General features: G+C 42.2%; 1 long non-coding RNA gene across 2 annotated transcripts; it reads right to left on the bottom strand.

The window, feature by feature from the left end:
* Window positions 1-8730: 8730 nt before the first annotated feature.
* Window positions 8731-10172, bottom strand: LOC124657949. Of its 2 annotated transcripts, none has more exons than XR_006988948.1 (3): window positions 10057-10172; window positions 9405-9918; window positions 8731-8830 (listed from the first exon to the last, which is right to left on the bottom strand). It is a non-coding gene; the product is annotated as an uncharacterized LOC124657949 (long non-coding RNA). The 2 variants fall into 2 exon arrangements; XR_006988949.1 differs by having other exon boundaries at window positions 10045-10162.
* Window positions 10173-11516: the final 1344 nt, after the last annotated feature.

The following is an 11516-nucleotide window of genomic DNA, read 5'->3' as shown; positions in this document are numbered from 1 at the left end:
TTCCGCCGAAAACAGCGTTAGTCCGTGTTAGTTGCATCCAAAATACACAAATTAGAGGCAAAACAATAGCAAAAGTGTTCGGGAAAGTAGATACGTTTTGGACGTATCACCGCCAATCCCATCTCGGGGGATTCTGGAGATCACCTACGGCACCCTGCCGGAGAGGGGAATCATCTCCCGGAGGACTCTTCACCGCCATGGTCGCCTCCGGAGTGATGAGTGAGTAGTTCACCCCTGGACTATGGGTCCATAGCAGTAGCTAGATGGTTGTCTTCTCCTCATGTGCTTCATTGTCGGATCTTGTGAGCTGCCTAACATGATCAAGATCATCTATCTCGTAATTCTATATGTTGTGTTTGTCGGGATCCGATGGATATAGAATACTATGTTATGTTGATTATCAATCTATTACCTATGTGTTGTTTATGATCTTGCATGCTCTCCGTTATTAGTAGAGGCTCTGGCCAAGTTTTTACTCTTAACTCCAAGAGGGAGTATTTATGCTCGATAGTGGGTTCATGCCTCCATTAAATCTGGGACAGTGACAGAAGGTTCTAAGGTTGTGGATGTGCTGTTGCCACTAGGGATAAAACATTGATGCTATGTCCGAGGATGTAGTTATTGATTACATTACGCACCATACTTAATGCAATTGTCTGTTGTTTTGCAACTTAATACCGGAAGGGGTTCGGATGATAACCTGAAGGTGGACTTTTTAGGCATAGATGCATGCTGGATAGCGGTCTATGTACTTTGTCGTAATGCCCAATTAAATCTCACAATATTCATCATATCATGTATGTGCATTGTCTGTTGTTTTGCAACTTAATACTGGAAGGGGTTCTCTTTATTTGTCAATTGCCCGACTGTAATTTGTTCACCCAACATGCTATTTATCTTATGGGAGAGACACCTCTAGTGAACTGTGGACCCCGGTCCACTCTTTTACATCGAATACAATCTACTGCAATACTTGTTCTACTGTTTTCTGCAAACAATCATCATCCACACTATACATCTAATCCTTTGTTACAGCAAGCCGGTGAGATTGACAACCTCATTGTTTCGTTGGGGCAAAGTACTTTGGTTGTGTTGTGCATGTTCCACGTTGGCGCCGGAATCCCTGGTGTTGCGCCGCACTACATCCCGCCGCCATCAACCTTCAACGTGCTTCTTGGCTCCTCCTGGTTCGATAAACCTTGGTTTCTTTCTGAGGGAAAACTTGCCGCTGTACGCATCACACCTTCCTCTTGGGGTTCCCAACGGACGCGTGCTGTACGCGTATCACTCACTCATCACTCCGGAGGCGACCATGGCGGTGAAGAGTCCTCCGGGAGATGATTCCCCTCTCCGGCAGGGTGCCGGAGGCGATCTCCTGAATCCCCCGAGATGGGATTGGCGGCAGCGGCGTCTCTGGAAGGTTTTCCGTATCGTGGCTCTCGGTACTGGGGGTTTCGCGACGAAGACTATATGTAGGCGGAAGGGCAGGTAAAGGGGCGTCACGAGGGACCCACACAACAGGCCGGCGCGGCCAAGACCTGGGCCGCGCCGCCCTGTTGTCTGGCCACCTCGTGGCCCCACTTCGTAAGTCCTCCGGTCTTCTGGAAGCTTCGTGGCAAAATAGGCCCCTGGGCGTTGATTTCGTCCAATTCCGAGAATATTTCCTTACTAGGATTTCTGAAACCAAAAATAGCAGAAAACAAGAATCGGCTCTTCGAGCATCTCGTTAATAGGTTAGTGCCGGAAAATGCATAAATATGACATAAATTATGCATAAAACATGTAGATATCATCAATAATGTGGCATGGAACATAAGAAATTATCGATACGCCGGAGACATATCAGCATCCCCAAAGCTTAGTTCTCGCTCGTCCCGAGCAGTGTAAACGATAACAAAGATAATTTCTGGAGTGACATGCCATCATAACCTTGATCATACTATTGTAAGTATATGTAATGAATGCAGCGATCAAAACAATGGTAATGACATGAGTAAACAAATGAATCATAAAGCAAAGACTTTTCATGAATAGTACTTTCAAGACAAGCATCAATAAGTCTTGCATAAGAGTTAACTCATAAAGCAATAAATTAAATTATCGATACATAAAACATGTAGATATCATCAATAATGTGGCATGGAACATAAGAAATTATCAATACGTCGGAGACGTATCAATCGACGCCCAGCCTCGCCGACCGCCGGTGAGCTCGCCGGACCCCAACCCTCGCCGCTGCCAGTAACCCTCTCACCGGAGATGACGATGGCAGTGAGCCGTCCGATCCATTTCTAATCCAACGCACTGCACGCACGCATACCGCTTCGTGTTTAAAGACCCACTGACAGGTGGGGTCTACTGTCAGTTGGCCCGCGTGCATCGTGGGTGTAGCTGGGCTGGCCCAACCCCTTTCCTCTCGTTCTGGCCCATTTCCTTTTCCCGCGTGGCCCGTTAATTCAAATCTGATTAAATTCGTTTAATTCGAATTCAATACTGGTGCCAATTTCAAAATAGCATAAAACCAAATCCACTGAGCGAAATTTGATGAATTTTATATCTTTGGAAAGCTTATGAAATTCTCTAAACAACTACACTGGTCTCAACCCTAGATCCATTGTAGAATTTATGTGATAAAAATAACAAGGCAGTAGGTTTTCAAACTTCAAACAATTATTAAAAATCAACCATAATGAATTTTGAGGTGATTCAAATTCTCATAATTCACATTTCAAATAATCTAATTGTTTATGAAAAAATATGACATGGTTGCTTTATATGATCATGGGCTAGATTCAAATAATGGTTATGTAGTCATTACTAGCTCATTTAAATTATTTCAAAAATAGTATTTAAATTATATGAGGTGTAACATCTCATTTAAATCAGTGTTCCAAGTAATTCAATATGAGGTGATGACATTAGTCCTCATGACCCCATATGTTATTATTTGAGAATATTAAATCATCTCCATAGTGGTATTTAAATTGCATGAGGTATAATACCTCATTTAAATCATTTTCCCCAAATGATAAAGATGAAGTGTTGACCTTGGTCAACATGTGCTCATCCATTATTATTTGAGGAGATTAAATCTTAACAACATTCAATGAGAGGAAATTATTTCTCAATAATAAATAAATAGAAACCCTAATAAATATTTCAATGAGAGGAAATTATTTTCTTACCATTAAATAGAAAACCCTAGTTGTTGTTAATTAATAATTGTGATGATGATAGATCATCTTGAGTGAGCCATTAAGGCTAAGTAGTCCCTTTAATAATTGTGATGATGATAGATCATCTTGAGGAGGTCTACTTCGAGGAAGAAGAAGAGAACTTTGATCACTACCCCAACCAAGGCAAGCTAGACTATTGCAAGCTATATTACTGCAAGCTAATATTCCTGCAAGTGCAAAGCTCTAATAGAGCAAGGCACCCTTATCTAATGATTTATGCTTCATGATCCCATCCCAAGTTTTTACCTTACAATACTCACATGTTTTATACACATTATATGTCATTATTATGCATTTTCCGGCACTAACCTATTGACGAGATGCCGAAGAGCCAGTTGCTGTTTTCTGCTGTTTTTGGTTTCAGAAATCCAAGTAAGGAAATATTCTCGGAATTGGACGAAATCAACGCCCAGGGACCTATTTTTCCATGAAGCTTCCAGAAGACCGAGGGAGAAACGAAGTGGGGCCACGGGGCGCCGCCGCACTAGGGCGGCGCGGCCTAGAGGGGGCCCGCGCGGCCCTGGCGTGTGGGGCCCCCGTGCCTCCTCCGACTCCGCCCTTCCGCCTACTTAAAGCCTTGGTCGCGAAACCCCCGATGCCGAGAGCCATGATACGGAAAACCTTCCGGAGACGCCGCCGCCGCCAATCCCATCTCGGGGTTCAGGGAGATCGCCTCCGGCACCCTGCCGGAGAGGGGAATCATTTCCCGGAGGGCTCTTCATCGCCATGATCGCCTCCGGATCGATGTGTGAGTAGTTCACCCCTGGACTATGGGTCCATAGCGGTAGCTAGATGGTTGTCTTCTCCTCATTGTGCTATCATGTTAGATCTTGTGAGCTGCCTATCATGATCAAGATCATCTATTTGTAATCCTACATGTTGTGTTTGTTGGGATCCGATGAATATTGAATACTATGTCAAGTTGATTATCAATCTATCATATATGTTGTTTATGTTCTTGCATGCTCTCCGTTGCTAGTAGAGGCTCTAGCCAAGTTGATACTTGTGACACCAAGAGGGAGTATTTGTGCTCGATAGTGGGTTCATGCCTCCATTGAATCTGGGACAGTGACAGAAAGTTCTAAGGTTGTGGATGTGCTGTTGCCACTAGGGATAAAACATCGATGCTTTGTCTAAGGATATTTGTGTTGATTACATTACGCACCATACTTAATGCAATTGTCCGTTGTTTGCAACTTAATACTGGAAGGGGTTCGGATGATAACCTCGAAGGTGGACTTTTTAGGCATAGATGCATGCTGGATAGCGGTCTATGTACTTTGTCGTAATGCCCTGATTAAATCTCATAGTACTCATCATGATATATGTATGTGCATTGTTATGCCTTCTTTATTTGTCAATTGCCCAACTGAAATTTGTTCACCCAACATCTGTTTATCTTATGGGAGAGACACCACTAGTGAACTGTGGACCCCGGTCCAATTCTTTACATATGAAATACAATCTACTGCAATTGTTCGTTGCTGTTCTTCGCAAACAAACATCATCATCCACACTATACATCTAATCCTTTGTTTACAGCAAGCCGGTGTGATTGACAACCTCAGTGTTACGTTGGGGCAAAGTACTTTGATTGTGTTGTGCAGGTTCCACGTTGGCGCCGGAATCCCTGGTGTTGCGCCGCACTACACTCCGCCACCAACAACCTTCACGTGCTTCCTTGACTCCTACTGGTTCGATAACCTTGGTTTCTTACTGAGGGAAAACTTCCTGCTGTGCGCATCAAACCTTCCTCTTGGGGTTCCCAACGGACGTGTGTCTTACACGCCATCAAGCTCTTTTTCTGGCGCCGTTGCCGGGGAGATCAAGACACGCTGCAAGGGGAGTCTCCCACATCCAATCTCTTTACTTTGTTTTTGTCTTGCTTTGTTTTACTTTACTAGATGACCGGTTGCGCTATCGCGCAAATGGCAGAATTAAATTAGAATTTAACTTATAAGTTTTAGTTTATTATAGTATTAAGAAAACCTCAATGTCAGCAAACATTTATCAAGCAAAGTAACAGAACATATGTCGATTTTATATACATACATTCAAACATTTCTCTTACTCAGTAAATAGTAGTGGCAGCAAAGGTATTTTGGTAAAGACTAATTTAAATATAATGCTTTATTTTTATTTACATGTAAATAGACTCGATATTTTTATTTGCAAAGGAAGATGACCCATTCCGCCCTGGCGCAAACACTAAAGCCATACATATTGAAATCATAAGCCTTGTCTTACAAATAGTAACATGTGACACATATATACACGACTGCAGCACCACAACAACATATTCACGGTATAAATGAAAGTATTTGTAAGGAGTTTACATGTATCCGGAATCAGCACTATCAATTACCAATACGCCACTGCAATGCCACAACAATATATTCCTATTAATAAACCATGATGATGCTCGCAATATCACCTCAAGTAGTGGATCACACAAGCAGCTCTGCTTCAGCTTCAAGCTCAAGCCCTTTGCGATGTCGTCGTAGTCCTCCCAGTGATAGAGCATAGGTGGATGTAGTGAGTAACCAGAGATGATGAAAAGAAAAGGCACAAAATAAATAGGGTTCAAAACGTTAACCTAGGTGCCCAGAAAGCCTGTTTGGTCTTCTCGGTTAAAGGCAACTACCTATCCAGGAACCCCAGGAACTGAAACAACGTAGACAACGATGATCATGTTAGCCTCTGAAGAAATTTGTGCAGTTTCCCAAGCAATTTACGAGGAATTGGATAACCTGGTCGGTGCGGTCTTGGGCGATGACACTATGGAAATTGGCATCCTCGAGCATCTGGGATCATGTGCAAACAGATGTTAGAATGGTTCACCACTTTAGAAACAAATATTTCCAGGTTTCATGCAAATTTTACTTCAACATAGAAGCAAAATTTCCGTAGGTTGAATCATGAAGGTCATAGCCTCTCTGCTGGATGTATGTAGCAAAATCCTCTGATGGCTCCCCAGCTTTCCTGCGGTTGTCACTGGTCAGGACTATGCCCCCAGGATACATTATGCTGGTTTTAGATATTCGATATCCCATCAACCTAGGCACAAATAAAATATAGATCAGGTTGTATAGAACAAGTAACTCAGACAATGAAATGATTTCCTTCAAGAAAAGGCAAATAAACATTCTATAGCAGCAAAGCTTGATTTAACTCCTAGACTACAAATTACAGCTCAAAACGGAGACGAAAAGATTCCAAACAGAGAAGCACAGCGGTGCTCCGTTTTCGATCAACATATAGAAGAAAAATATGACCTATCTGACCTGAACATCCAAAACCACAAAAATTGAAATAAATTTTAAGTTGAAGATCACCGTGAATCCAAAGCTTTTCTAATACCGAGCCCGAAGAAAGTAACCAGTAGAACTCCTGTCGTTACATTGGAAACTATGGCTCTCTTTCAGAATACTTGCTAGGATATTACTATTGCACAAACAACTTTTGAAGGCATATATTACCTGATGGGTCAAGGGGGTGTTACACTGTTACCTTAGCTAACCGTACCAAATAAATGGATGTGCAGTAAACAAGAAAAATGCTAGAGACAATAGAAAAGTGATTCACCTCATATTTTTCATCGCGCTATAGCCTTGTAGGTTTGTCTCAACTTCAAGATGAGTAACTCAATTGACCTCGAGAACCAAAACATTGGCAGCTGAATTTTTGGGTGGTATTGCCAACTATTCTTTTTGGTTTCCTCGTAGAAACAAGGATCAGTTAGTAAATAGGTAAGACTGCTTTGGAGTGGAAATATGGTTTAGAAGGCAGTGACATGGTCATGTGACAGATAAACAGATGATTTATTGGCAACAGATGAAAAATACAACCAACTATCCAAAATAAATATACTGTAAGCTTCTAGAAAGTACTGGGAATCACAATAGCACCAAGGCAGCAGCAAGCTGTTAACCCCAAGCAACGAAAAAAACTAAGAAGTTTGTGCTTTCTATCAACAACCTAGGCAATTGTTTTTCCTGAGCACTAAATCACCATATGGGAGCCATCATCATAGCATTTTTAAATTTAACTCTGATAATATATGGCAATTGTTTTTCCTGAACACGAAATCACCATATGGTTCCTAATAATACCCTGGTCCCAACAAAAAGAAAAATAAAGTGACTATAACGATCATAAAAAGAGGGCATATCATATCTCGCATCTACACTTTACCTGGAAAATAACCACTATCCGCTGAATATAGCTACTACTACGTGCTGCTACCTTAGGCTCAACAGGTTCAGCATTTTCACCCTAGCATTAGCACATTCAAGTGCAACCAAGTATTTTCACCCTAGGTTGGTCAGTCAACCATTCCTAGAATATGGTAAACTCGACCAAATGCATGTTTTTATATGGTCTAAATGAGAATTGAGCATATACTAACATCACTTTTTTAATTCTACTACACTGTAACATTAGAACACAAGAAGAATTGAGCAGATGGAAAAATTAACAACGATTGAAAATACTAACCTGTTAACGACAAATAACAAAAGCTAGAATAGGCGAAATAAACCGTGACCAGAGAGAGTTTGGTTCGAGATTTTTAGCCCCTTAACTGATACTACCGGAACCAGAAATTATTAGAAATATTTGCTCGTTAAAATTTAAGGTTGTATGAAATTCTAGCAGATTAAATACTCGTTAAATGCAGTGGATAATCACCATTAGCGCAATGGACAAGAACTCATGACGAAGCAGGAAATTGGCTAGCTAAAAGAATTATAGAAAAAAATGATCAATCACTAACCTACCAAACATATATCCAAGCAAAGAAGGTAAGGAACCTGATGGTATTGGCATCTTGCCTCTGAGGCCAGTGTGCACAAGTTGGCACAATCAATACAATGCATAAACTCTGGTTTATGCTACTGAATGCAATATATCATGGTAGCTATATAATTTTCCTAACTTCATCGGAAAAACAAGTTAAACGAGATGTGGATGAACATCCTAGACCTGGATGCAAATAGGAAAATTAGGCAAGCCAATTAACAAGAACATGGCATGGAGGGCAACGAACACAGTAAGCCAGCGCGAAAGAGAGGAGAGAAGAACGGCGAACCAACCTCAACCGTACGCATGCTCGACAGGAAACTCCGCAGGCAGAGAAGAACGCTGAACCAACGGTGGTCAGGCCCGGGGCGGCTCCCCAGGGTCACAATTTCTGTAGTTTGACCAATTCCTTTTATCATTCTAAATTTCCAAAGATGCGCTGGGGCCAGATGCAGCCGGTGCTGCTCGCCATGGAGGCACAAATATAATCGCTTCTCATAATCTAAAAAGGCACCTTATCAGCTTGCAACATATATGGTTGGTAGCTCATAGAAGAATAAACACCAAAAAAAACATATCACCCTTAGTTCATAGTCATTGCATGACCCCCTTTGCAGCCTTAATTTATATCGGATTAATGAGTAATTTAGAACACTTGAAATAAATAAACCACATTTTTTCAAATCACCATGCATTCATATAATCTATTTCTTTAATTAAATAAAGAAAATCACCAATTTCTTCAACATCCTTTGTAGCATACTGACATCAAAGTCCACCCCCTCTGTAGCAGCCTGCCGAACAGAAATCCATAAGAGAATTAGGGAGGCTAACACCAAATGGCACATAAAAATCCACTACTCCAAATTTTTATTTATTATTATAGTTAGCCAACATGGAAAATGGAAACACAGCAGATTCGAACACGGAAAAGAGATAATTTAATCATTAGAGGCAAATACTGAAAACATGTTGATCTTGTAGGATTCTATTTCTCTGCTGAAAATATTTATGGAGTACAATAAGTATAGTGTGTCATACTGACATCAAAGTCGACGCCCTCTGTAATGTCGCACCATTTACATGTCAAGTTAGTTGTAAAATTTTATTTAACAACAATGTTAAACCCTTGAGCAACAACAGAAGGTATGTCTGACTAAAAGCATAAGGATCTTAGTGCAGTTTTTCTGAAAAGAGAATGTAATGAAATATATTAATGCCACTGTATGCAATCCTACCGCAAAATGGTACGGAAAATTAGAGACAGTAAATATGAAGCAACTCCTACGTAATATTCTACTTGCTTTCTCTTGTAAAGTAGACCATGAAACTAATATTCTACCCACCTACACATTAAGCAACTCTCACCTAATATTATGACTGCTACCCAGTTGCTTCAGACCCACTCCACGAACTGCTCCTTCCAGAGTAAACAGTCAAGCTGGATGCAAGAAGGAACACACAATATACTGTTTTCCCACAATTCATGATAACATGAAAGCACCGCAACTGAAGATTAAACAAGCTGCTGATATTTTGTAGAATACAGAACCCAACGATTGCCAACACCTTGTGGCCCACTAAAATTATCACCATATATATGCAGATATTGAACTGAAGAAAATTTAGTGGATGGAGTAGAGTAACAGTTGAAGTGGCGAACTGCTGCTGTCTTTGCTCGGGTTGTAGAGGTCACGGAGCCTCAACATCATCTGTGCGCACAGCCTAGATACGTCTGATGTGTGGACCTCCGCCGCCCCATAGCCGCATCATGCAACCCCTCACGAACAGCGGGAATCCCCATGACTTTTTGCTTGTCAATGCGCCATCTCATCAAGCTCGTCGATGCACCGTCGCGATCGCCATCGCTGATCTTGAGGATCTATTATGGCAGCAAAACCAGCATGTATATTAACACTGGAAAATTACTGAAGAAGGGATATCCGCTATTTTTTAGAAGAATAAAAGTGCAACAGAACAATTGATACAAAGGTATAGTCAAGCATACCCCAAACCCCACCTTCTTATGTGCCTATCTTGGCGTAATTGTCCATTTCATTGCGGACCCCTTGACAAAATTACGGTGAAGAGAGCTATATCTTACTTAATTTGTGGATGGTGCCTGAATAACCTCCAGCACCAACTGAGCGCCAAAATGCTGCAGCTCACTACCCTGAAGTAGGACAACCTCGATCTGAACATTTTGAAGTCGGGTAATTAGGCCAACACATAAAACGAAAACCATTAAATGGGTTTAGAAACGTTGGTTAAAAAATGTGGGTAAAATTTACAATAAGGGTTAAATGGTAGTCTGAAATATATATTAAGATCTGCAGTTAACAGAAAGTGTCAAACCTTAATTTAGGTTATAGCTCGCAAGAAAATATCTAGGTGTGCGAGTGATACACTACTAGGAAAAGGCCTAGCCGTAAGACTGCCATCAGTGGCGCACCATGGCTGCCGTGCGCCACTACTACTTAGCAGTGGCGCACCACAAAACGGTGGGCCACTGTTACAAAAGTAGTAGTGGCGCACCTTGATTCTGGTGCGCCATAAGTAAGTGGTGACAGGAGGCCAGATCCTCCCCCAACCTAGTAGTGGCGCACGTCTCCGGGGTGCGCCACTGCTACATTCCTTACCTATGGCGCACGTTGCAGAGGTGCGCCACTGCTAGGAGGTGTCCGAGAGACCGTTTAGAGATGATAGGCTTAGCAATGGCGCACTCGCCGTGGTGCGCCACTGCTACATAGGTTACCTATGGCGCATGTCATTAGGTGCGCCACTTGCTAGGGGTGGCCAGAGCCCCTTTTTAGAGATGAGAGGCGTGGCGGTGGCGCACCACTTAGTAGTGCGCCATTGCTATGTCTTAGCTTAATAGGTAAGTAGTGGTGAAGCTTTCTTAGCTTAATACCCTACTCAATCTCAACTTTTTACATCATCCAACACTCTAGGTCTCGCCGTATCGGTAACTTTGTTGGTTTTATGCTTTGTGTGTGACCGGTTCCGATCGTCTTGCACACACACGTATGTGCGCATGCGCGAAAAGCGTCTCGATCACGTGCATGTGTGTTGTATGCGAAGCCTCCACATGTGTTGTATATGCAAAGCCTCCGATCCACACATGTGTTGCATGTGTTTGTTTGCAGGGATTTGAAATGCAAAGGTCACCGCGAAATATGAGCCATGGGTACTAGCTTCCCAAGTGGACCAATGCTTCTTCATTACCGACCCGCAAAAGCCCAGCCGTGTTGTCGTGAGGAGAGGCAAAAGGAGCATCATCGGAATGGATGGAGCCGCCAACGAGCTAGACTTTGACCAGTACGGCGATCCGAAGATGGAAGATGACGACGACGATGATGAAGAACCATACACAACAAGAAGAAGCAGGACCACCCTACCTAAAGGCCGTCCATTCAAGAGAAGAAGTCTAGGAGTTCCGGGGCTAAATTATTCAACCGCGAGAAAGAAGGGCAAGAAGAT

This window comes from Lolium rigidum, chromosome 5, assembly GCF_022539505.1.
Source record: "Lolium rigidum isolate FL_2022 chromosome 5, APGP_CSIRO_Lrig_0.1, whole genome shotgun sequence".
NCBI lineage: Eukaryota > Viridiplantae > Streptophyta > Magnoliopsida > Poales > Poaceae > Lolium > Lolium rigidum.
The sequence above is the reverse complement of the archived record's forward strand: the minus strand, read 5'-3'. Positions and strand labels throughout refer to the sequence as shown.